The 24,379-nt window shown below is 42.2% G+C and overlaps 1 long non-coding RNA gene across 1 annotated transcript; it reads right to left on the bottom strand.

Moving 5' to 3' along the window:
• Positions 1-4,313: 4,313 nt before the first annotated feature.
• Positions 4,314-23,543, bottom strand: LOC133226039 (uncharacterized). The gene is made up of 7 exons (XR_009729372.1): positions 22,611-23,543; positions 21,773-21,907; positions 19,280-19,416; positions 17,832-17,948; positions 16,245-16,410; positions 9,337-9,623; positions 4,314-4,810 (listed from the first exon to the last, which is right to left on the bottom strand). It is a non-coding gene; the product is annotated as an uncharacterized LOC133226039 (long non-coding RNA).
• Between the last annotated feature and the right edge of the window lie 836 nt (positions 23,544-24,379).

The following is a 24,379-nucleotide window of genomic DNA, read 5'->3' as shown; positions in this document are numbered from 1 at the left end:
GGAATCACAGTTTCATGCTAATATGCTTTCACCTTTTTCTTATAGGAACTTTGAGTCTTCCTGGTGAGGTAAAAACATTAATTCTTGAAGATCAACCAGAGAAAAATAAAACTAATTTCTTCACATCCAGCATTTTATTTTAAAAAAATAATTCTTCATTTGATCTAATAAAGAGTGAGGACTCACAACTTTGGAAGTTTTGGGACTACCAGTATGGAAAGCAGTTGTTCTGTCAGCACATACTGGATCTGCTCAAGGATTCCTCCTGGATTCAAGGAATTATGAAACCTATTTTGTCAATAGGCTTCTCCATATCACACAGGACCTCACACAATCAATCAATACTTAACTTCCATACTGCATATTGCTCCCAGAGAGGGACAGAATTCCTCATATCAGTTATCCTGTCTCAAAGCGAATCCGCAGCCTGTTGCACCTCTTTTGACTAAGGCAGCTATGTATATGCCGCCTGGATCCGGCCCAGATGCTTTATTTCTATTGCATGAGATGATTAATTATGTGGTTTCTTTCTGTTTGTCTGATAGAGGCTGAGGTAAGGGAGTGATGGTTGCTTAGTGCACTATTATTAAAAAGCTCCTTTTGATAGCCCTGAACAGGCTTGAGTTGAGTGCCGCAACTAATCATAGAGCTGCTTACTTGGAAATGTAATGCTTGTTAATACTATACTGTACTTTTAGAAGTAAACTCATTTTGATTGGCTAGAGTTTAACTATAATCAGTAATTAAGGGTCAGCCATCCAGTAAACTCATTAGTTTACACCAATTACATTTGGTATAGTAACTAATGATTTCAAGGATCAAGCCATTTATTCCTAAGCTTTCAAAGTATAATTATTGTGTAAATCAGATAGAGTGTAAATCTTTTCCATACGTTTTGGTTGGTAATTGAGAAATAAAATGGTTTCCAAATGTATTCTCTGTCCAGTTTTTGTTCTGCAGTAGATCTCTCTGGGGACTCTTTAAAGTATATGGAAAAGGTGATGTCAACAGAAGTGTACGCTGGGCAAACTGAGACAGCATTAATTAATAGAGATAAAAGAGAAAAGTCGGTCCCTTGCAAATCATGGTCAAGACCTGAACGTGGACATCACACCTTAAATGACAGTTTACAATCCTAAACATGAGTCACGCAGATTGACAAGTACTCAAAATACAAGAGAATTAAAAATCCTGTATGTTTAATATATTGCCTTCCCAATATGCAATCTTTAAGATGGTGTAATCTCTGGAGCATTTTGCTTTGAAGTGTAATATATAGTTCCTCATATCCACATAACATTTTCAACACGTTAAACAAATTAGTCTCTGGTTACAGAAGTTTTTAGACATTTACAAGTTGCTGTTCAAGTAAATTTAATATGTGCCAGCGAAGTTGCTCATGCACTTGTTCAGTTAGAAAAATGCACATTTGGAAGGATTAATAAATAAACCAGCCTTTCCTATCCCTTCAACTTTGGTGTTTATTTGAAAGCAATCTACTTTAAAAAGACATTAATATCCCTAGAATTATTATTAGAATAATTGCTTTTACTCTTCTTGGAACAAACATTTTTTCTTATTTCCCTTCAGCACAGACAGCTTTTGACTCAGATATAAACTTCCTATTATTATTCCCCACTCCCCACCCAAAAATGAAGAATAGGAATTATACACTTTTCACTAAGGAATAATTAATTTGTCTCAAGTATTAGAACAGAGAACTGTAGAATGACTTTGAATGGTAGTCTCTAAGGAGTAGCATTGTTTGTTCTCTTCGGTCTTTAATGAGCTTTAGTAAATGGCCAGGAAAAATTACCTTCCTTCTGTAATATGAGAGAAGCGAAGAATGAAGGAAGCTATAGAATCCCTACGAGAAAAGGGAGCAGCCACACACACACACACACACAGAGCTCCCTGTACCACATCGCTTCCAATGGTTAGTGTTCTCCTATGGAAAGGAGCACTAGAGCTCTATTTTTTCCATTACAGTAAAAACATATAATGTCCCTAATATTTTTGTAGGAGAGAAAAAATTCCTGGATGTCTCCCACATAGTGATGGTGTCTGGCTTGTGTTGGGGCACAACTGCCTATAGCTGAGCTCTGGAAGTTATTCTGGCTTTCCCTGCTTTGGCACTGATTTTGTCCTTTAAGATTCCTTAGGCTATTTTTGCCATATTTCCACCTTTAAAAGCAATTTCCCTTATAGTGCCCCAGCCTGCTGCCCTGTCTTTTAACAGACTTCTTTTCTCTCCACCTCATATTCATTGTCACTCCTATCCAGAATGGTAACTGAGGCAGCAGTTGCAGATGCTTGTTTCAGCAACGGATACGGATCTGTCACCATGGATAACTGAATGTGTTCAGGAATACCTTTTGCTTCCATTTCCTCCAGCCGCCACATACATCCTCACTACCTAGTGCTATAATGTGTCAGTGGTGCTGAGACCATTGCTGCTTTGTGGTATGGGGGAAACTCATTCTCAGCAGCAAAGTCCAAACAGCACATTCTGTGGAACAGGGGCTCTCAGCAATCCATCCAATTGGAGTTGTTCCAGTTTGTATGGAATAATGGAATATTAAATGGATTGCCATGTGTGCTTGCTCTCAAAGCATTACTGAGAGCAAGAAACCTGGGTTCTGTTACCTCTTCCAGGGAATTCTTTGTGTTAAGTATTTATTGGGAAGCCCTGGCAGACATGTGTTCCTCACCCAGGTGAGCGTCCCCATTACAAGGCTGACAAGCCAAGCCCAAGCTTTGCCACTTCAAGAGAGGACTGGGATCACAGTCCTCACATAACAGCTGATAATCTTTTGGGTAGAGTGCTAATTCAGGGGGCAAGAGATTCAAGTTCTATCTGCTTCAGGCAGAGGCTGAATACAAGCCTCTCCTATCTTGGCTAAACTGCACCAGCCAGGAGGCTGAACCACAAAGGCTTGGGAGAGGCAGAAGGGCACAGGAGCAAGGAGAGACGTGCAGAAGTAAGCAGCACTATCAGTCACTATTGTGCGAGAAAAACCTGGCATGGGTGTCCAGTTCCTAGAGAGCTAGCGAGGTAAGTAGGTAAACTCATGGTGTTACAACACCTCAGTCTGACCGTGGCCCTGGATCATGGGAGGTGCTCTCATGGCAGACCTCAGATCACGGACTAGAGTTCAGGGTCATGAGGGATGTGAAGGGAAATGATGAAAGTGGGGAGAGCTGCCTGCACCCATCTGAGACATATAAGGAAAAGATAAAGTAAAAAAGCTGGTGCCACAATAAAAATCATTTCTATCATGGGCCCTCTTCAGTGCAGTTGCTAGAGAAGAATAAATGGAGAAAGATGGCTGAAAGACGGATAGGAGACAGTGAGAACAGGGCTAGTAAGTGAGGCAGAGATGGTGGAAAGAAGAGGACAACAGGAGGACTGGACAAAGAAAAAGGAAAGACTGTGACCAAGACACTTCACCTCGCATTGCCTCAATCTTCCGGCAATAAAAGAATACTAGCAAGAGAATCACAGAGCATTTCAGTAACGTTGAAGTTCATAAACATTTAGGAGACATTTAAGGGCTGTTGATCAGGACTGTGTTAAAAAGCAAGCAGGAAAATTTAAGAGAATGCTCTGACAAGTCTGAAGCACTGCTATCGGGAAAGAAAAAAGGAACAGGACTTATGTGCTTGATTTCGTATGTGTAACTGAGTATTAAAATCCACACCAAGCACACTCAGGCTTTTTAATAGTAGAAAAAATTGGGCCTATTTCAGAGCAGGGAGAACACATGGTTTAAGGCATGCAGCCACTCTTTCTTCAGTAACAACCTACTGTGACTCCTATAATTTATTCCTCCCAAGATTCATTTGAACATCTGCAGTATCATTATTCGAGTTTGTTATACTATTAGCTTTAAAATTTTATAAGCCATACAGTAGGATAGGTGACAAGTTGAAAAGTTAAGGAGGGTTAATTTAGAAGTTTTAAAGCAAAGCTATTTTTGAGTTATACAAGTGCAAAAAAGCATCTGAATCCAAACCTCCATGGTTACATTAAAGTAACTCAGAAACTGCTGAAAGGATTTTCTTCAAACTTCACTCAAGACAAATCCCTCTGGGCTAAGACCAAGCATGAGAATTTAACTCAAAAGGTGATTGTTGTCTGAAGGGAGTTTTCTCTCCCCCCTCTTCCCCTTCCCTCCCCTCCTTTTGCTTGTTTTGTTTTCAGTGTTTTATATATATATAAATACATATATACATAAAAGACCTGAAAAATAAGGGTCTGGAGTGTAACTGTTTCATATCAATTTTATCATTATAATAAGAAAAATGCTGTTTGTAAACTACCTTTTTATTAAAACCAGACCCCCTGCTTTGCCTTTAGCACTCAGTACGCACCTCTAGCAGGCATTTGGTAACGGTGTCACTGAGAGGCTCAACAGTAAAGTATCAAGCTGTACTCTCAGTCCCATCTGCAGCTTCTTTGCATGCCTCAGCAGCTCAGTGCAGCTATAATACTACCCTAAATGGACAACTGAGGATTCCCCTTAACAGGAAGTCTTCGGAGAGCAGAGAGTCAGCAGCTCTGCAGCACTCTTTCCTCCGCTTCCCGTCCCCAGTTCATGGGAGGTGAATCACACTCTGTACCTGTAGGCTGACCCAAACTAGGTTTTGATTTCTCACTGCTCCAGGTTTTGGAAAGCAGAAAGGTAGCTGGTGGTCATGCTTTTCTCAAATCACTATTAACTCAGCATGTCTGGCAATCTCATTCATTCTTCCCCTTTACAGTTGAGTCCAGGGTACTCACCTCCTAGTTGTGCAGTGGTAGGAACCCCTGTAAAGGAAGAACCTGAATAACAAAGGTGGAAACATCTATTTTATTTCTGAAACTCCTTGAAATCAGTCCTCTCTAGTAGGAGCATCATGAGTCCTGGTAGCCTGACATCAGGATTAAAAAGACAAAAGACAGTGGATTTTCACACACACACCTGCGCCGTTTATTTCAATTCTCCCCCACATTTTGTTTTCTACAAATTGTCCCAGAACAGAGAAGAGCCTTTCCCTGCCCCTTCTACCCAGGCTTGTTTCTGATGCTCTGGCAGCACCTCCCACAGTCACTCACTCATTTGTTTGTTTTGCCATTTGCATCTTTTGCCCCCTCCAAAGAGCTGGCTTGCCCAGGGAAATGACAGTAACTTATTTCATTACAAATGCATTTAGAAAGGCATTTCAATTGTTCCTTTTCATTTAGAGCAGCATGCAAATTTGGAACTTGTGTGAAAAACTGAAGGGGAACATGTGGAATAGATTGGCTGAAATAATTCACCACATTTAACCCAGGCAACTCAGATACATGCAGAAACAGCTTCCCTTGCCTATCTTCCATATACATGACCTGGATTAAAAGCTGCTTTGGGCAAGGGCCAACCCATTATCTGTGGCCTTAACACTATGTGGCTTGCAAGCTGTGGCAATACTGTAATACCAAGGGACTTGTTTCAGGACACCCCGATTTTGGAAACAAAATACATGTTTCCTGATGACTACTAACATGGAGTAGTGTGAATTATAGCTGAAAAGGGTATAGGGAGGAGTATCAGGAATCCAGAGTCTTGGGTTCAGTTCTTACTTGTTTTAATTTGGGGGAGGACTACTGTGGCAAAACAAAGAGGCCTTAAAGTTTGTATGAAGATGCAGCAGCTTATAGAGGGATGAGCAGATCCTGGAAGATCCCTGCTGTACCACCCTTCAGAAGGAGGGAAATTTTGGCAACCATTGAAAAAAAATAGAGAAAATGTTAAAAAATACAATCACAATATTTAAATAATCAAAAAGCTTTTCCATTCTTAACTGTCCCATCTGCTCTCCACCACCAAACTTCTGGGGTATCATTTTTCAGTCAGCACTTGGCACTCAGCACTTGAAGCTGCCTGCTGCTATCTCATTCATACAGTTTTTTCATTGCAGGTCAATATTATCTAACTAGGTTCAGATTAAATCTTAATACACTGTTCATCTGGAAAACCCCAACTCCAAGCACACTGAAAAATTGCAAACGTAAACAGTGCAGTTTCCATGGATGACGATGTATTAAAATGTATCCCAAAGGGATGAGCAGCAGGAAAAAGAGGAATGTGAAGTTATGATCATGAAAGAGAATGCCCTTCTTTTTCAGCTGAGAATTTATGTAAGAGTGAGGAGGAAAGTGGCAAAGAGTAGAAAGGGCTGTCTCCACATTGCTGGTTCTGCAGCAAAGAAGATTTTCACATTGCCCATGGTAAAATTAGGCAGAGAAATAGCAGATCTGAATATTGTATAGGAAGATGTGACTGACAAAGAGTTCAGTGCAGTTCAGGGATGGCAAGGTATAATGAAGGCAAATTGAACTAAGAGCTAAAACTGGAAGAGATGAGCTGAAGGAACCTAATATGAAGACATAAGTTTAATTAATAAAGGCAGGCAGAGCAAGCTGAGCAGAGAATACTCATTTAAAATGTCAAAATATATGCTTAATTGTGCCCACTAAGGTAAAAATAAAGGCAAGGTATGTAGACAAAGCATGAAAGTTGAGGGGTGCAAGAGGGGGTTCAAGGATGGGAATACTGAGAAGACCTCAAACTGCAGAGAAGCTCTTCTGGGAGATGACGGCACTGTCTTTAGTGCTTGTTGCTGCCTTCCAAGTACCCTACATACTGTTCCATTAGCAAAAGCGATCACATATTACCTGCTAATCTGTTTAAGCTATGTCAGCCAGATTCATTTCACCTACTGATGAACATGGATATGAGTTAACCAGGCTGGCTTTACTTGTACTGCATTAGGGAATGTTTGCTTGGCCTCTTCTAATGGCAAAGCTATGGGGAGGGACCAAGGGCAAGCTGCAAAATGGGGTGTAGTTTTCAACTAGTAAATAGCCTAACACAGTGCAGGAAATTTGGTCTAGGAGAACAGATGAACATGTAAGACTGGAACGAATCCAGCCATGTGGAAGGATGAAAATTTCTTAAGACTGAATAAGACTGAAGGAAAAACCATCAGCAGTACACAGCGCAAGAAAAGTCCATGTCTCTACACCTTACTGATATGAGTAAGGAACACTTTTAAAGATAAGAGGTGTATATATGTGCTTGGGAGGAACAGCAGTTACTGGTTGGTTAGTAACTAACAGTAACCATAAGAGAAGAGACTTATGATTTTACTGTCTCTGGTCCAAGAGAAAACTGTAATCTATGCTACTTAAGCTCCATGTAGTCAGCATTTGCAAATGCCAAGTAATCAGAAACTTTACCAACGTAAAAGCGAACAAAGTTGAAGAGCACTGCACATCAGGGATAGCTGGAACAATATACAGTGGCTTTCACTTCGGGGTAATAGCTTAATATTTTCCTCCCCATCCTGGCCTACTACTACTAGTAATAATAATGATAAGGGAAATCGGGTAAGGGAAACAAACAGTAAACACAAGTGATGCACAACACAGTTGCTCACCACACACTGACCGATACCCAGCCCAACCTGAGCAGCAATCTGGCCTTCCATGTGACTCTCCCCAGTTTCTATGCTGGGCATGACGTGCTGTGGTATGGAATACCCCTTTGGCTAGTTTGGGTCAGGTGTCGCGTCTGTGCTTCCTCCCAGCTTCCCATGCCCCTCCTCACTGGCAGAGCATAAGAGACTGAGAAGTCCTTGATCAGGGTGAGCAACAACTGAGCAACAACTAAAACATCAGTGTGTTATCAGCACTGTTCTCAGACTAAAGACAAAACTCAGCCCTGCACCAGCTACTGGGAAGGGAACTGAACTATCCCAGCTGAAACCAGGACACCTGTTTCTTTAGGGACTCACATCAAGTGAATTGGTACTGTTAGAAAGCACATCAAAAACTGAGCTCACATACCATTAATTTGCTTCTATTACCCAGGGTGGTTCTGTTCTCCAAGGTGAGTAGATCATGGGAAGTTTTTTTGCTTCAGCTATTGCTATAACAATTCAAAGAGAGGAAACAAGAATTTTGCTTCTAAAAGTGGATATATTTTAGAAACATTAAAATAACATCTTACTGAACCATAGAAATAATTTTTGTAGCCCCTCTGTGGCACTCCCTGTAATTATAGCTAAGAATAATCATGAATCACCTTTTTGTTAGAGAGAGGCAACCCCCTCTGCTTAGTTTAGAGGGACTGCAGCTCTAAACCCTTTGCAATTACTTTTATAACTATCTTCTGTGTTATCATTTAGATTGAGGCTTCTAATATCTGACTCAGTAGGCCTTCTGTTGTTTAGTTCTCTACCATTTATCCCCTTATGTTGGGTCCATGTCATTCACATTTCTGCAAAACTCAGCTGAACCACTAGTGTCCTGTTCATGATACTGGTACTTTGCACTGCACATATTAAGAAGTAGAATTTGCAATCCAAGCCATTCACAGAATATTCTTATACAGCACATAATTTGCCAACAGCTAAATTAATCTTGCTTCACAATATGAGGCTGTGTACATGTGGTTTCTGATACAAAAGGCTCCAGTGAAATCAATGTTACAGGCATCATATTAACTCGGACCCAGCTTTTTCAGGTCCATGAAGCTTAGTCATGTGCCTGCTAATTTAGAACTCAAATGTAAGCAAGAATCTCAGCTCTCCTTTTTAAACAGTGTGAAGTTTCAATCCAATTTACCTTGCATAGATGAAAACATAAATCAGTAGCTGCTTTCCACTGCACATACTAATTTAATGAGCTAGGGATTTGACCACATGTGTATATACACTCTGAAGACCTTTCCCTCTCTACTGCATTAGGTTTGGATACATGCCAGAGAACTATCTACAAGCTAAAAGGAGGAGGGAAAGGCAGTCTGGCCCATGAGTTAGCACCAGGTTCTAGAACAAGGGTGTGAGCCACAGGTCAGGGGTCAAGTGCCATCCATACCCTCCAGCTGAAGATCAGTCGAAGAAAAGCATGTGCTGCTGCAAGCAGCAGCTCATCCCAGACAGCAGCCCCAAGAGGACAATGTGTGGGATCACCATGGCTCAACTGGAGAGGGCTTTTCCACCCCTTCCCTCAGTGAGGAGAGAATCCAGTACAACACAGATGATCTGGAAGGAAACTTCAGGAAGAGCACTCCACCAAAGCTTCCCCATACCTACATTTTGGGTCATTGGCTGATGTACTACAAAACAAAGCACATTTGGGTGTTTTGTCAACGAAACTGTGTAATGACAAATCTGTCAAATGCGAAATGAAGTTGATAATAGAAAGAAGATAAATACTCATGCACAACTATTTATGTTGCATGATTTTTTTTGAACTTAGAAGACCGTGACCTGAAACACAAACTCCAAAACAGCAGTGTCTCTCACCTTCTGTGTCCTCTTTGCCTTGTCTCAAAGACCATTGTCCAGGAGGGGTAAAGCTTTGCACTTATAATTCTCAGACCCCCCATGCATGAGAGTCCATTGACAAACAGCTCATTTTCACTGAACTAGTCTAAACCAATTCTCTTCATGCACTTGTGCAGGGAACATCAAATCTCAAGTTGTGTGAAACAGTGAAAACAGACTTCTTGGTGAAGACATTCTGACCAGATAATCTCAAAAACATGACTTCCAATGCCACATTTGGCTTCACAGAGGAGGATGAGGTAAAGCTGGGGGAAAGCAGAATAAAGCTAATGAATAGGGGTACGGTATAGAAAAACAAAATGCTGCTGGAACATTAATTCATCATTTATTGCAAAAACAGAGATTACAATACACATTCACATAGCTACTGGTCACCTCTGATTAGACTACTCCCTGTCTGCTACCAGAAGAATTAAATCTAGGCCAGACTTTGCTTAGGTGCCAAAGGAAAAAAGGACATTGTATTAACCATCTCTGTGACTCTGAACAACAGAATTAGTAACAATCTTTACACTTGAAATTCACTTTCAAAGTGCATTTAGCTTAGTTTATCAGACCCAGCTTGTTAAAAAATAATAAATCAGAAGTCCTGTGATGTGAGAACAAGTTACACTGAGGAAAGTCAGCACAGCCCCAGCCTGTGGGATGGGAGGGAGGGCCATCTGCTATCAACATCTAGGAAACGTACTTCAGGTGGAAAGCTTCCTTGCAGTCTCAGGCTCAGAGTAACTGAGGTTAGCTCTTAAGCTCTTGTTCTCCCCATAACTCTGGCTCAGAACACCTCAAACGTAGGCCTTGCTGAAGGCCTGATTGTACCTCGTCTAAAGGCAGGTAGATCTTTATGCTGGGGTCTCTTGGTGGACTCATGGCTGAAATCAAAAGACCAGGTCCAAGAATCCCTGCTGTCAGGTCCCAGATCATGGTATTACCAATGCTTGTCCAGCAAACACACAGAGGTTTCCTTCCTTGCAGAAACAATTTGATTCTATTTCTTTCTCTCTCTCAACTATATGGGAGTGTCACTTAGTTTTGCATATTTTCATTATGCAAATTCACACTGGACCCAGCAGTACAAGCATCCCCTTCCTTCTGCTGGTGTTTGGCTTCTGATTAGAAATGGTATCAGAAGGTAAACACAATGCACAGACAGGTTTGCTGTGAAGTAATGAGGCTCTAAAACCATACACCATGCCGTGTTGACACCTCAGAAATGTTTTACCAGGTTAAAACTATTTTTGGTAATTACAAAGAAGCTGAAAGGAAAAGCATCCCCTCGAGCTGACAACATGCATTTTATACAGAAAGAGACAAGATATGAGACCGTGAAAATTGCACAGACACAAACAGTTGAGATGTAACTGAGAGGCAGAAAAATATATTAAAACAATCATTGATTGAGCAACATGGAGAGGATTCTCTCAACAGCAGAAAACAGATTCTCGTGGGTCTCTGAGAAAGCACCACAGATGCCATTCTTGTGACACTACTTAAAACTTCCACCTGAAATTGTAAAGCCACTTCTGGATACTGATGTCTGTCTCTTGATATAGCTATTATTGCTTTTGTTTTCTTTATGGATAGAGAAAACATGTTTCTGGAATGAGTAAGGGACTTCCCTAATGTCAAACAGGAAGTGAGGGGCAAAACCAGAAACAGCCTAGCTCCCCCCAGTCTTTTTCTCTATCTACCCTATTAGCAGATTGTAGAGCCAGAAGAATGATCTCTTCTCTGTGAAGAGGTAGATCTTGCAAGGAAAATAACAAGTTCCACGTGTCTCCCCAGCTGATATTAGCAATAGTGAAAATCTCATTCTGCAGCAAAACTGCCAATGCAGCACTTGTAAAAAACCTCCAAATTCATGTGCAGATCAGAAATTGCCAGCGTGCCTTCAGCAGCTGCAAATACCACACACTGTCAGGGAGTCATCTGAACGCATCAGATCCAACTCGGGGGTAGGCAGCAAAGCCCAGATGGCTCGGTTGTGCACCAAACTCTCATGCCTCATGTGGGGAGAGGTAATGCAAGGTTGAGACCCTGCAGGTTTGTGCAAGCCCCGGGTTAAGATGAGGCACACCAGTGTGGAGCCCCGCCAGCACTCCCGCAGTGCTGGGAAATAGAGAACCCTGACAGGACCTACACACGTGCAAGTGTTTAAATACTCGTTGTTGGGGACTACAGGAAAGCCTACGGTAGACATTTTGCCTTGGGATGTTTTCTCTACTCTATTTCAAAAAAGCAATAAAAATATGTGCTACTCTGAGGGCTATTTCTCTGCTTAACCAGCCCCTTTATTATTACCCAGCTTCTCTCAGAATATACCCTTTCTCCCAACAAGCCTGTACTGCTCCAGGGGGCAAGGCTCAGGTCTCAGGCAGGGGTTGTCAACATGCACATTTTCATTCACCTGACTTCCTTCCACTACAGGTCACACTGAGATGGATTTGAGGGCGTCCATCAGCAGGCCTGGACAAAAAAGACACCTTCAACTGTGTCAGGTAATCCTCATGCACACACCAGCCACAAGGGGCACGAGCTACGCCATCCCCGTGGTGCTGGAAGCACGCAGGGCAATGAAGCTTCCAGGAGTGCTGGTCACCCACATCCCCAGCAGAAACCAGCCGGAGATAGCTTGGAAAGCCAGGCCTTTTCATTCTCCAAAATTAAGACTTTGATTAGATACTGGCACAAGACCAAAACTCCATCTGAAATGCTTTAGACAACCCATCTGCACTCAGTTTGGGAGCCTGAGGAGCGCATGCTCCCTCCCCAAACCCCTGTGGTCCTTCACGAGTCCCCCCACCTCGTGATAAATTTTATAATTATTCAGCCCTTACTACCGACACCGAAATTCATCACTCAAAGCAAGTTAGCTGAGATTCATTAGAGTGAGACATCTAGTAGGCACATGTACTTTATTAGCCTCTTACACCAATAGTTTTAATTAGGTACATATTTCACAGCTCTAGAACTACTCCAGTGAAGGGCTGCTTTTATCTCTTTTATTTACAGTAACAAGCTATCAAACAAATACCACCATAATTAAACTCAGATGAAAAAAAAAGGAGAAAAAGGAAGATGTTTTAGGGTTTCTATTAAAGGGTGACCTACCCAAACCTCAGGTTTGGTAAACCTGAGGGATATTAGGTAATTAATGAACGAAATACTCTGCATCTGAGCAGGATGGTGGGGCAGGGTGGCACCTGGCAGGCCCTTCCTCCATGTCACCTTCAGGTAGGGGAGGAGAGCTCTCCCTTGGATAGATACTGCCGTGATGAGAAAAGTGATTAAAATCCAGAACATATCTAAATTATTAATGAGGAATTTAAATGATGTTATAAAAGAGGGAAATACAGGCGAAAATGTTACACATTCATGGAATTTTTACTCATGCATAATAATAAGTTGAAAACACTTTAGTTATAATGCTTCCTAAATTAAAGGGCGGGGTGGGGGTAGAGACACGATGAGTTTCTCGGGCCCTCCCGCGCCGCCCGCAACTCGGCGATCAAGGGCGCCACCTGCTGGGCGCCGCGGTGCAGCGCGCCTGCTGCCGCCGCCCGGCTCAGATCACCGGCTGCGGGCCGCGGGGGCCCTGCCGTGCCCGTGAGCTCTGCTCCAGCCCGGGGTCGGCGCGCCCCGGGGGCAGTCTCACTAAAGGGCGGGCCCCGCGCAGGGCTGTGGTCTGACTCCTGCTGCCCTACGCTGTGGTTTGCTTTCCCACGTACAGTGCAAAGACAGGTTTTTAACTTCGCAGGTGCTGAGAAAGGAAGTAATCAGGTGAGAAGAGTCCCTTTTTGCTCTCCTGCATACACGGAACCCAACACACCCCCCGGCTGCCTTTGCTGCTGTGCCCTGCCAGCCCTGAGGTAGGCGTGCTCCCTCCCAAAACCCCATCGAGCTGCCTGCTCGTGACTGTGCATCCTTGTGAGCACCAGCAGCAGTTGGTACCAGAGAAAAGGTTTCCCCAGTCAAAGCAGCAAGTGGCATGTACCTCACATAGCTGTATCTTTGTCTAACTCTCTGTGCAGGCTATTCTGTAAAGACTCCCCACACCTAAGTGCTGTTTGTGTGACCTACAGAGTCATGCAACACTTAAGGGCCTCATCTTTACAGCCCTATTTTTTATACAGCTATTTATAGCATCTACCACAAATTCTGGTCATCACTCGCCTCTGCCATGGCAGGGGAAGAAACTTGCAAGCCCAGAAAAGCAGTAGTCACTGGAACACAACCGCAGCCATAAAGTCTCTTGGACCTGCTTGTCGCTCAGGCTGAATTCCCTGGGGACATCTTGTACTTCCAGGTGCCTTTCAGTCCAATAAAGCTGCTTTTGGTAACTCTGCAAAGCAGAGAACCACCAGCTGATTACAGTGGCAGCAAATAAGGCAAGAATAATCCCAGGCCATTCTGGACTGTGAGGTCTATACAAATGCTCTAAGTCCTGCTGAATGCTAACTGGCAGCTAGCACCAATTATCGAGTAATAGGCTCTCCACATGCCCCTTTACTTAATAAGTAGACACAGTCTGCACTCACTTTTGGAGCTCAGTTGTCTCTGGTTGTAACACCAGCTGAATGCTTTGCAGTGGGCTAGCCTCACAGTGACTAAAACTCAGATCGTTATAGTGAAGTCTCAACCAAAAGAAACTGCCACACTCTTCCCAATTGGAGCAGATGAAATAAAGGCTCTTGGACACAGTTCCTACCTAGGAGCCTGCCAGAGCCTAATAATTGCAACATGCTGTGATTCTAAAACAAATGTGTCATGGAGAGACTCCCGGGCTACTTCGGAGGGAGGTAAATTTGCCTGGATGAAGCTCTTCATTAGCACAGTGTTATTCCTTCCACAGCTCCAGCCGCTTCTGGTCCCTTCTCCATGGCACTGCACACAACACATTTGCTATCATGAGGCAAGGATGGCAGCTGTGATCCCTCTGGACAAAGCAGTGACATTCAGATCAGAAACAAAAACCTGTGCTCTCCTCTTTGAAATCTCCAGTGATCATATTCTCATTATTCCTTTGCCTGGACAGCACTGCCTAAAATTTTCAATGAATTTTGGGCACTATTCCTTCACATTCCTGTCACAGGAGAACTCATTCCCTATCTTCAGCTACATGGAGATGCAAACAGGGTTTCAGTGAATGCTCTTGAGCTCCACATTTTCTCCCTAGATCTTCAAAAGAATATGCTGAATGGAAGATAACAGAGAAGATCCCTGTGAAATCATGGTGCAAAAAGAAGTTCCTGCCAAATAATCCAAAAGCATCTGAGATAGTTCCCACAAAAGAAAGCAGCAGGGATTCCTAAAACACAGTTCCCATACATCCTTATTAGGAACGTGACACCATTACTTTCACAGCTAACGCTATGAAAGGCTGCTGAAATGTTCAAAGGAACCTTGGTAGGTTTGCTTTTCTCATTGCAAGACAGAAGTTATCACTAAAGGCCTTATGAAAACTAAGAAAGTTTCACAACCTTGAGTCTCTGAAGGCAGCAGTTACATGCAAGCTGTTGTCCCCAGTTTATATCTTTCAGCTGGTTTACATTCCTGACACTGGGAGGAGGGCACTTGTAGCCAGGTAGTTACCATCAGATTATTGTTTAATGCAGTCAGCTGCATGAGTGCAATGCTGTGACGGAGGCTTCTACATGCATGCAAGTCAGCGAATTCAAAACCACAGTTTCTGCAGCAGCCATGAGTTGCACCCCACCTATTATGGATTTATTATTATAGAGAAGGAGCCATCTCTCTGTGTGCTAGAAGACCAGCTGAAGTTTCAGGCACCCCCCAAAAGGCACGTTAAATTCCAGCCTCTTGGGTTTATTACCATACACTAAACTGATGTGGTCATCTTTACCTAAAATTAGTTTCTTCCTCATTTTAAATCTACATGTGCAGCACAGTGAAGTAATGATGACTGTTCCACACTCCTTCCCCATCACATATTTTGGTTCTATGCCTTGAGCTCCTGTTAAATGTAGTTACCAGGATGGAATTTCCTTTGGTGTTAGTTCTAAAGTACATGTGGGAGGTGAAGAGAACCCACTGACTGCACTAGTTCATTGTGTGAACCAGGCAGTAAATACAGATGTGGAACTCCATATTCATGCCTCAGCATGGGTATCTCTTCAGTGTTGCACCTGCAGGTATTTATATGCTCACACACTGAAATAAATGCAGCAAGTGTGGGTGTGTAGAGCTGCACCTGTGCATGTAATGAGACATTCAGAGAAACACACAAAGTTTTGTTGCAATCCCACTTGACAACATCCTCGTACATTCTGTCCTGCATGTTCAGGAGCCTTATCCCTGCTGCTGAATCTTTCTCTGCACTGGGCTGGAGTGCCCTATGTACCCATCCTCTGCTCTCACCCCAGGAAAAAAAACCCTCCTGTCACTTCCTCACTGCTTTCATTATAAATACCAAATCATGTGAACCATCTGCCTGTACAACTTCTGCTGAGCTTAATGTTGCTGGAACTGAAACTGGGCACAGAAGGCAATATGCACACCCTTTGGGCCTGCTTATTTGCCTGCTTCATAGAGATCATATGGGCTTTCCCTACAAGGCAGCTACTGACTGGCAAGTCCTGCTCTGGCACAGAAATATTTTACATCCTGGGATTGGTATTGAGAGCCCTCTTTCAGACAGTGAAAGGACACAAACCTGAAACCTCATGGTTTATGTGCAGTGTAGAGCCCAGTACTTTGTATATTAAAACCACTATTACATCAGTTAGAGCACAAGGAGTACAGACATTGTCCTCCCTGTTTTTCAGAGGAAGAAACTGAACATAGCATCCAAGCAAATTGCCCAAGTAAGCATCAAACATTAGGCTAAATTTAAGAACATCCCTACTTACCTGGGATTTCAAGCTGTGAAGTAATTTAAAGCTCCTTCAGGCTGAACAATTGTCTGCCAAGATGGGTAGGCATCTCATCATGGGTAACACCTGGACGTTGACTTAGAAACCTTTGGACATTGTGTTGCAGTTCTAACTCCAGCATAAAGACATAAAGTCTGAGCATCTGTACACATTTAAGATAACAGGAACAATAAGAAGTATATTACTCTTGCACACTTTGCAACCAGACTCGGCATTTCCTAATGGCAGCTGTAGAAACAGAAAGCACTGCCTAGTCTTTAGGCCAATGGACTGTGAGTAGAGAAATAAGTCCCACTCCGATTTTTACTCATAACTGGCTAAATCAGTCAATCATTCCATGCATCTATATCACAGATGTTATAATATCTCAAATTACTTCCTTTCACCAAAAAAGAGGTACCCTCTTTGCCCAGCCACAGATTCTGTTCTCTCTTCCCTTCTGATGGATGCTTTGGCAAAAGAGATATTTTTTTTCTGACATCTACTGCATTTGTTATGTTGACATCACAGAGTCAACAAGAATAAGTATTTATACTTCTATTATGCCTTCATTGAACTGAACAAGGTGTTCAACAGGACATTTTAATTACAATCCCACTTCTAACAGCGTGAGTAAAGGTGTTTAAAAAACACAATCAAGCATGAAATAGAACAGTAAACATGCCATTTCAATTACAAAAATATGTGTAAGCACATCCCTGCACAGCACAACATTTGAAGACTGCAAGAAACACTAAAATCCTATCTGCAGCCCTGGGAGGTTTTGTGCACAGGGCTGAAGGAGCCAAAATGCTCTCTCCTCACACTCTTTTGTGCACTTACACTGAATTTTCACTCCAGAGAAAATCTCACAGAATCCCAAATTGACAATTTTTGTACAGATTTCAATGGAGGAAAAGTAGCCATGCGCTTTTGTTTTGCATTGCAGTGTCATGTCAGACACTTGTTCTATTTGGGGAGCTCTTTTTTACTTCCCAGCCCAATGGTGCTGAAATCAAAAAGAAGATGCACTGGCAGATCATTGCATTGTTATCCACCTCCAGCTACCTGTACCATTGCAAAGTGTTCTCCATCAGGAATGCATCATGTTTATAGATACATGTGACCCACCAGAAACTTCTGGACATCTGTGGCCCCTCTGGGCACAGCAGGATACTGGGCTGCCCTGCAAAACGCTATAAATCCCACAGGGTGCCAGGAGGGAGGATTTCATCCCTCTCTCAACACCACTGCACTGTGGAACACAGAGACACTTATTCAAGGAGCTTCTGAGCAAGTAAGTGATGCCTCAATTTGGCAAAGTCCACCCTCTCTCCAGTGAATCAACGCACTCTGCTTAGAATAATACAAGGTTGTCACAGAAGCCTGGCAGTTAAGCCTGACAGTTGTGACAGGCTGCTGTCACTCAGGGCTTTTTGGCATTGTTAGCAAAAGTGAACATAGGTGTTTCCAATGGTTAGGGCTGAAGACAGGACAGGGAGGCCTGTTCTGTCCATGTGGAGGCAAGAATGCAAGGAAAAGGCAGCTGAGATGGGAAGCTCTGATGGTCAGGGTTGGACTCACCAGCTTTCTGCATCCAGAAGGGAATGTGGACACTGCTAGGTGGGACTTTCCTTTGTCCTTCAGGCAAACTGCTCTCTCCAAAGCAGCAGCACAACATCCACCTGCTTCTCCAGCTCTCTGGAAGCACAGATGAAACAGACAGTGAGGCCACACTCATTTTGCTGTCCTAAGTAATTGCCTGCTTGGCCAATGTGTAGAACAAGCTCAGACGGGCAAGTGTCAGAAAGACCTGGGCACAGAACCGTCCCACTAAGCAAAGACTGAAACCTTTTCTTTCCTGCATGTGATACCACAGGGCACTGCAGGAGCAGCTGCCAACACAGTGGCAATATTCACTGGCAATACAGTGAATGCTCTTACCAAAGCATGACCAAACTACTCCAGCCTGTCCTCTGCAGCCCTTAGGGAGACAGTTTCTCCACGCAGCCCCAGTGAGGAGAAAACTGGAACAACTTGCATTTCTGCCATGCAGATTAGGCTTGAGCCAATGCTGGATGCATTAAGTTCCTAAAGACGTCTGGTGATCATAATGTAAAATCTGGTGCTATCTTGTGATCTGGACTGTTATCTTTTCCCTGAACCATACTGTTGTGTTGAACAGGCCATGCGATTGTCCGCAGTATTGAGTCAGGTTCTAGAAAACCTGACCTGGAAGTTACTCTTATTGTGATTTGAAATTAATAACTTTGAATCTGTAAATACAGCAGATAATAAGGTGAAATATATAATTGGTATCTAATAATCTGCCACACATTCATGTAAAAGCATTTAATTGACAAGAAGTTATGCAGGCATCCATAGGTATGTAATAGCACAGCATTAGAAGTTTGAGTGCTATTCTTGGTTTGAAATACACTTTGTTCCTCTCTTTCCAGCCTTTCAGAGCTGAAGGGAGAACTCAGCATATTTTTTCCGTTTCTGGAAGAACCTGTCTTTCTCAAAATGTCAGAGCACCTCATTAGTGGAAGCTTTGGTTAGCTTGTAGATATCTGGCAGAGGTGTTTTGTTGTGCTTGTTTCCACTTCGTTTTTCCCTGCTATTATGAGTAAGTAGAAGTAAAAGCCTAGTTTTCATTGCTTTTAATGGGAGTAGAATCTGCTTTTCCTTCATAGCTATTTTCCATTCTTCTCCTGGCACTACACAGAAATGCACGGGAGGTGAGACACAGCAGAGAGGTGACTTGGCGGGGAGGATTCCAAAGGCCAACACTAAATGCAGATAACATATTTTTTTACTAGTTATGCACATTTACAGTCTCTGACAGAAACTTAAGAGAAGCACTATATGGAGAAGTCATTAACTGAGATTTAAATTTGGGAAATACAGGAAATATGCGGAAACCTAAAATTTAAGGCCCACATTTAACATCTCTCTACTTGAAGCAAATCAGGATATGGGGCAAGCTTGTGAAGTTCACTTATACTAGAAGAAATGAGCATAAGACCTACCTGATTCAAGCATCTTCTCCCTGAATGTACCACTTTTGTTAAAGGAAAGCTGTGCTGCTTTTGCTGTTTTTCAGAACTGTTGGAGACAGTTAAGGTCCTCCCCAGCTTCTGGATAAATCAGGTTCCAACCTCTACAACTGAACAGATTCACAGAAGGTTTCCATGGGTTTCTCACCACCAATTATAACTTGGAGCAAATTAAAAATCGTGATCATAAGTAGTCCTGAATAGTTGAGAGGTAATGATGCATGGGAGGCAAAATATCAGATGAAGAGATAATGTTCAGGGTCAGTTTTAGAAAGCCATATGTTATTATCTGTACATTCAATACAGAAGCAAGCACGGAGCTTGGCATTTTAAAGGTCAGATTTGAAACTGAAGCCATTGTTCAAACAACTTCCTTTGCAATAAGAAGCAGAAACAGCCTAAGTGAAGACAACCTTAGTCTGTCATCCAGCTCCCTGTTTGGCTCCTCTGTTCAATTCAGGAGCAGTCTCAGGACTGGTCTACCTGTGCCTGCCTCCGTACCCCAGGCACATGCATGCCCAGAGGCTGAAGCCTGTGGAGGAGGACTTCCTAACCATAGCTCCTGGGCGTTGCTGAGCTCCAGAGCTGTGGCCTGTGCAGTGAACAGCCAGGACATCATGCACTGCTTTGGGGCTAGGCACCTGGAGCAGCAGCCAAGCTCACAGATGGAGTGGAGAGCACGGACACCAGCTCATCAGCAGGCCCAAGGGTTGCACAAGACCTTGCAGGCATGAAGGCAAAGGAGAGTGAAAAGGAGGTAGCTGAGAGCTGGTGCAACTGCTTTGCAGAGTACAGCCACAACAGGAGCTGTAATCACAGAGAAAACAGTGTCTGTATCTGAAGCTCTACTTCTGCTTGTTGTGTAAATAAAAGAACTATGACTTCATGTCTCACACTTCAAGAGACATAGTCTCAGCCTTGTTTTCTTCCATATCAGAGCTCTAAGAAATCCAAAATGTGTCAGTTTTGGCTTGAGGTTAATCTCTAGGAATAAGTAATGTAACATTTCCAGCTATCTTTTCTCCTCTTTTGGTGGTTTTAATTATACTAATATGCTATGACAATTTAAACAAGACACATCTCAGCTTCTGGCCTGCTCTGTAATGGTTCAGCTGCTACATGTGCTCCAGCATATTTTGCTCAGACAGGCTGCTGCCGGAGGCAGAGGGGAGGCAGAATATTGCCCTTCTGTCATGAGAGGTTTCATTGCTCTGATCATTGTATGTTTGACAGATTCTTTGTCAATGTCAAGTGTCTTTTGTGGTTAAGCCCAGTAAAGCTAAAACAAAAGGTCTCCTGGATATTAGATGTATAGTGACATTACTGAATTCACTTGGAGGCAGTAATTTTTTGTCAGCCTATGAAAAGAAAAATGGAGCTAATGGGAAAACAAAAGGAAGATGCTGGAGTGCCTTTTTAGCTATTTTTGTTTATGTCAGACATAGTGATTGACATCTGGCCCAGAACACCCCTTCAACCATTGAGGCTGGTGTCATGAAACAGAACAAAGAGAAATTGCCAGCCAAGAAAACACCCCTGGCTCAGAAAGCACTGCTTTTTGTTTATTTTCTTTTAAGTGTTTCATTTTCAGTAATCAGTATCATTACACAAAAGTAGTTCACTCACACTCCCCCCTTACTAATTGGACTTTTGAGTTTCCTTCGTGTTTGCTTTCTTCCTGCCCGCTTGAATGGCACCAGAGTGCTGGTTGGGTTGGATGACAGTCTGTCATAACAGTGATGTTTGAGGTTAGTGAAAACTGACGTGAAAAATACAATCCACTGGCCTTTAACTTAAATAGCAGCTCTGGGTTTTGTGGAGTTGGCAGGCAGTGTTTTTAAACCTCTTTCACAGTGAAGGCAGTTACATGTTTTTCTCTGTATCAAGCAGTTCTATCATGAAGTGTGTTATCTACATCTGTTGTCATATCAGGATATTGCCTTTGAAGAACATTTTGCTGTTTCTTGTGTGGCCACTTCTATTGTTGAAGTGCCCTAGAAGGGTTTAATGGAATTTCGTGGTCATTCTCCAGGGCCAGGCCAATCACAAAGCTTTAACATTTATTTAAGAGTGACTTTGGGGAAATATCAGTGACCAGAACAGGTCCTACAGACACACACAAGGAGTCTTTGCCACAAGTGTTCTGCAAGTGCTGTAGAATTTCAGAGACTTGGGGGCAAAATTATCTATCAGCAGGATGAAATTATGGCTTAAATTTCTAAATTCATCTTGAAAGTATGATGCTGAACATAACAGTAACAAAGGAAGACTTTTCACAAGGTGAGAGCAAGGCACTCACTACTCCATCAGCCACTTCCCTCCATTCAGTTATATGCTGAAATCATATCAGAACTTTTACCTTACCAAAAAGATCTTACTCACTTAAAAAATGTAAATACAGTTGGCCCTTGAATGCATCCATCGTGTGCTGGAGCTAAATATGCTTGCACCTTTGTAATAGGGTACCTTTCGGTCTTGAACACTGGGGTATATTCTTCTGCAGGAGCAGCCACTTAACTACCCTCAGCATTAATGGCAGATATGCTTACGCGTTGAGTGGTGAATTTCTCTTTGTCTCTTTGCACAGTGCTCTAAAAAGAACTTTGAAGAAATTGAGAGAAACAGAGAGAGCAGTATATTAATTTGAAGGAGATGAAAGCAGTACATGTCATTCCTAAATTTCATGGAAAATGCACCGTTGGTAACAAAGATGAGTAGAAAATTTCAAAATCATTTTGAGCAGCATTAAAATCAGTCTACCTGATTTTCTGTTTTCTCCTTCTTTTCAAAGCACATACATTAAACTCATTTTATGCTTATAATGTATATAATGATTCTAGACAACATAAGAAGGACACTGGGATTCTTCCTATTTCAACGTATAAAGTGGCAAGCCAATTTATGCAGCTTAAACCATTGCTAAAGAAGATGTATCAAAAATTGCCTGTGATCATTACAAATAACAGCCTGAAATGTTCACAAGAAGCTGTTTGCTTATCATATTTTCATTAAAACATCTTTTCACCTGCCTTGCTTTTCCCATGCCTGTAACCTGCATTGTAATCAGTCTTATTAACTGAGAACATAAATATGATTTATTATGGTCTGATAATGGAAGCTGCATGGACCAAGAGAAGGGATATATTGTCCTTTGATAAAATGGCTCTTTTCTCTCAAATAGAGCTCTATCATGAGAGCATGCAGAATGTAGTGAGTGATTATTTCCTGAGGGTGAATGATGGCAGAACCCTACAGAAAATCTTCTTGTTGGCCATGACAGCATCTGAGTGTCCCCAAATCTCACCGAGTTTGACAACCTGCAGACACTTTTGATGAACTGTATTCTTCTGTCAGAGACAGCCTGTCTGGGAGGAGAAAAGGCAACCTTTATCGTCTGATCTGCTATTATTGTCTTGATCTTTTATAAGCAATCTCTAATGCACATGAATATAATATCCTTTCACACAAGTGCCAACCATAATAGAAATGTAGTTAAAGGACCCTTTTCCCAGTTATGTAAATGTCCTAATACCATAATTAGAAAAGATGGTTTGTGAATGATAGCGGTAAGGAAAGGGTAATCAAAATGCTTTAACATTATCTTTCTGTTTTAAAGACCAAAATCTGTGATAAATAGCATTTATGGCAGATATTGGGAACTGGCTTGTGCTGAAGCTTTTACCTAAAAGAGAATAGTTTTGAGTGTAAAACTGGTGTTATATTTTCATAAAACACATAAATGGCAGCTGGTCTTAAGCCAGGAATGATTACTGGCAGATAGGTCTTAAAGAAAACGAGTATTCCTCTCAAAATCCCTCCACGGCTGTTAGAGAAAGAACAAAGCGTTATTATTAAGTAGTGTATTTGGACAAAGGGGTGTTCAAGACCAACTAAAGTTTGCCAACAAATCTCTCTTTTATCTACATCCAGAAGAACAAGCATAACAAAATCTTTTTCAATTAACAGCTGTACGCATTAGCAAAACACCATCTTTCTCAGCTCAAGCAGCCTGGCTTATTTATCACCAAAAATGCAATGTTTGGGGGGGAAGGTTTCCAAGCTGCCCAGTAAAAGTAAGATACTTGCTTTTTCATTAACCTTTTGACATCTGGAGCTGGGATGTCCCAATATTAACTACTAATGGTCTTTTGCATTACCAGTTGGTGTTGAGAGAAGACCCAATTGTCAGAGTCAAAAGGTTAATCAACAATTTCACACCGGTGATGTGGTCAGAGCTTGCATGAACAGGAGGAAGAAGACAATAATGTCATTAACAGGAAACTACATCCCAACACTATTAAATCTCTCGTGTATTTCCTTTTTTCTTTGTTTTTTTTTTTTTTTTTGTTAGGCAGTATTTCATTATATATTTACTAAATCCTCTGACTTTTTAGGGGACTTTGCAAAACTTTGCTGAGAAGTCTAGGCCCAGATATGTGACCAAATTGTTTGCTTTCTTCTACTTTTCCTAAGGAAATAAATAAATACATGAGTTTTTACTCACCAACTGTTCAGCCCAGGCCAGTGTGTCTTCCATGTCTGTTACCCAAAGAGATTTTAAAATCCCTACCCAACTGGGGCTAATTCAGCCTGACAGTTGTGTCCTGTCTCCTGCAGGCGAGGACACCTGAATGCCCACTCAGCAGGGTCAATTTCATAGTGCAGATGCCATATCAGGGATGAAGTACATCCAATAGCCAATACCTGAGTGTAGACTTTTCCCTCCTGTCCTCTTCTGTCTTGATTGTAGGAAAGAAGTCAACAGCAGCATTCCCTTAACAAATATGTGTAGTGTTATTATTTCATGTGAAAGTACTCATATGAGCAGCCATGCCAATACCTCAGCTGGCATCATTTGACCAGAAATAGCCATAACATACTTTGACTTGTGGCCCAAGAGCTCTCCTAGCCGTAGCAAAACCAGATTTATTTTCCAAAAGAAAAGATAAAATAGTTTTGAAAACATTACAGCTTGGCATTGGCTACCAATAGCAGTGTTCCCACAGAATGACTTCTCATTTACCCTGGCAGTCTGAAATTGTTAACCATTGTTTAGACTTGATCAAAAGCCTT

The sequence above is a fragment of the Neopsephotus bourkii genome, unplaced genomic scaffold (genome assembly GCF_033783945.1).
Source record: "Neopsephotus bourkii isolate Nb327-2 ecotype Australia unplaced genomic scaffold, CSIRO-AGI_Nbou_v1 NB_1768, whole genome shotgun sequence".
NCBI classification, from domain to species: Eukaryota; Metazoa; Chordata; class Aves; order Psittaciformes; family Psittacidae; genus Neopsephotus; species Neopsephotus bourkii.
Note: the sequence above shows the minus strand (reverse complement) of the source record. Positions and strands in the feature narration are given on the sequence as shown.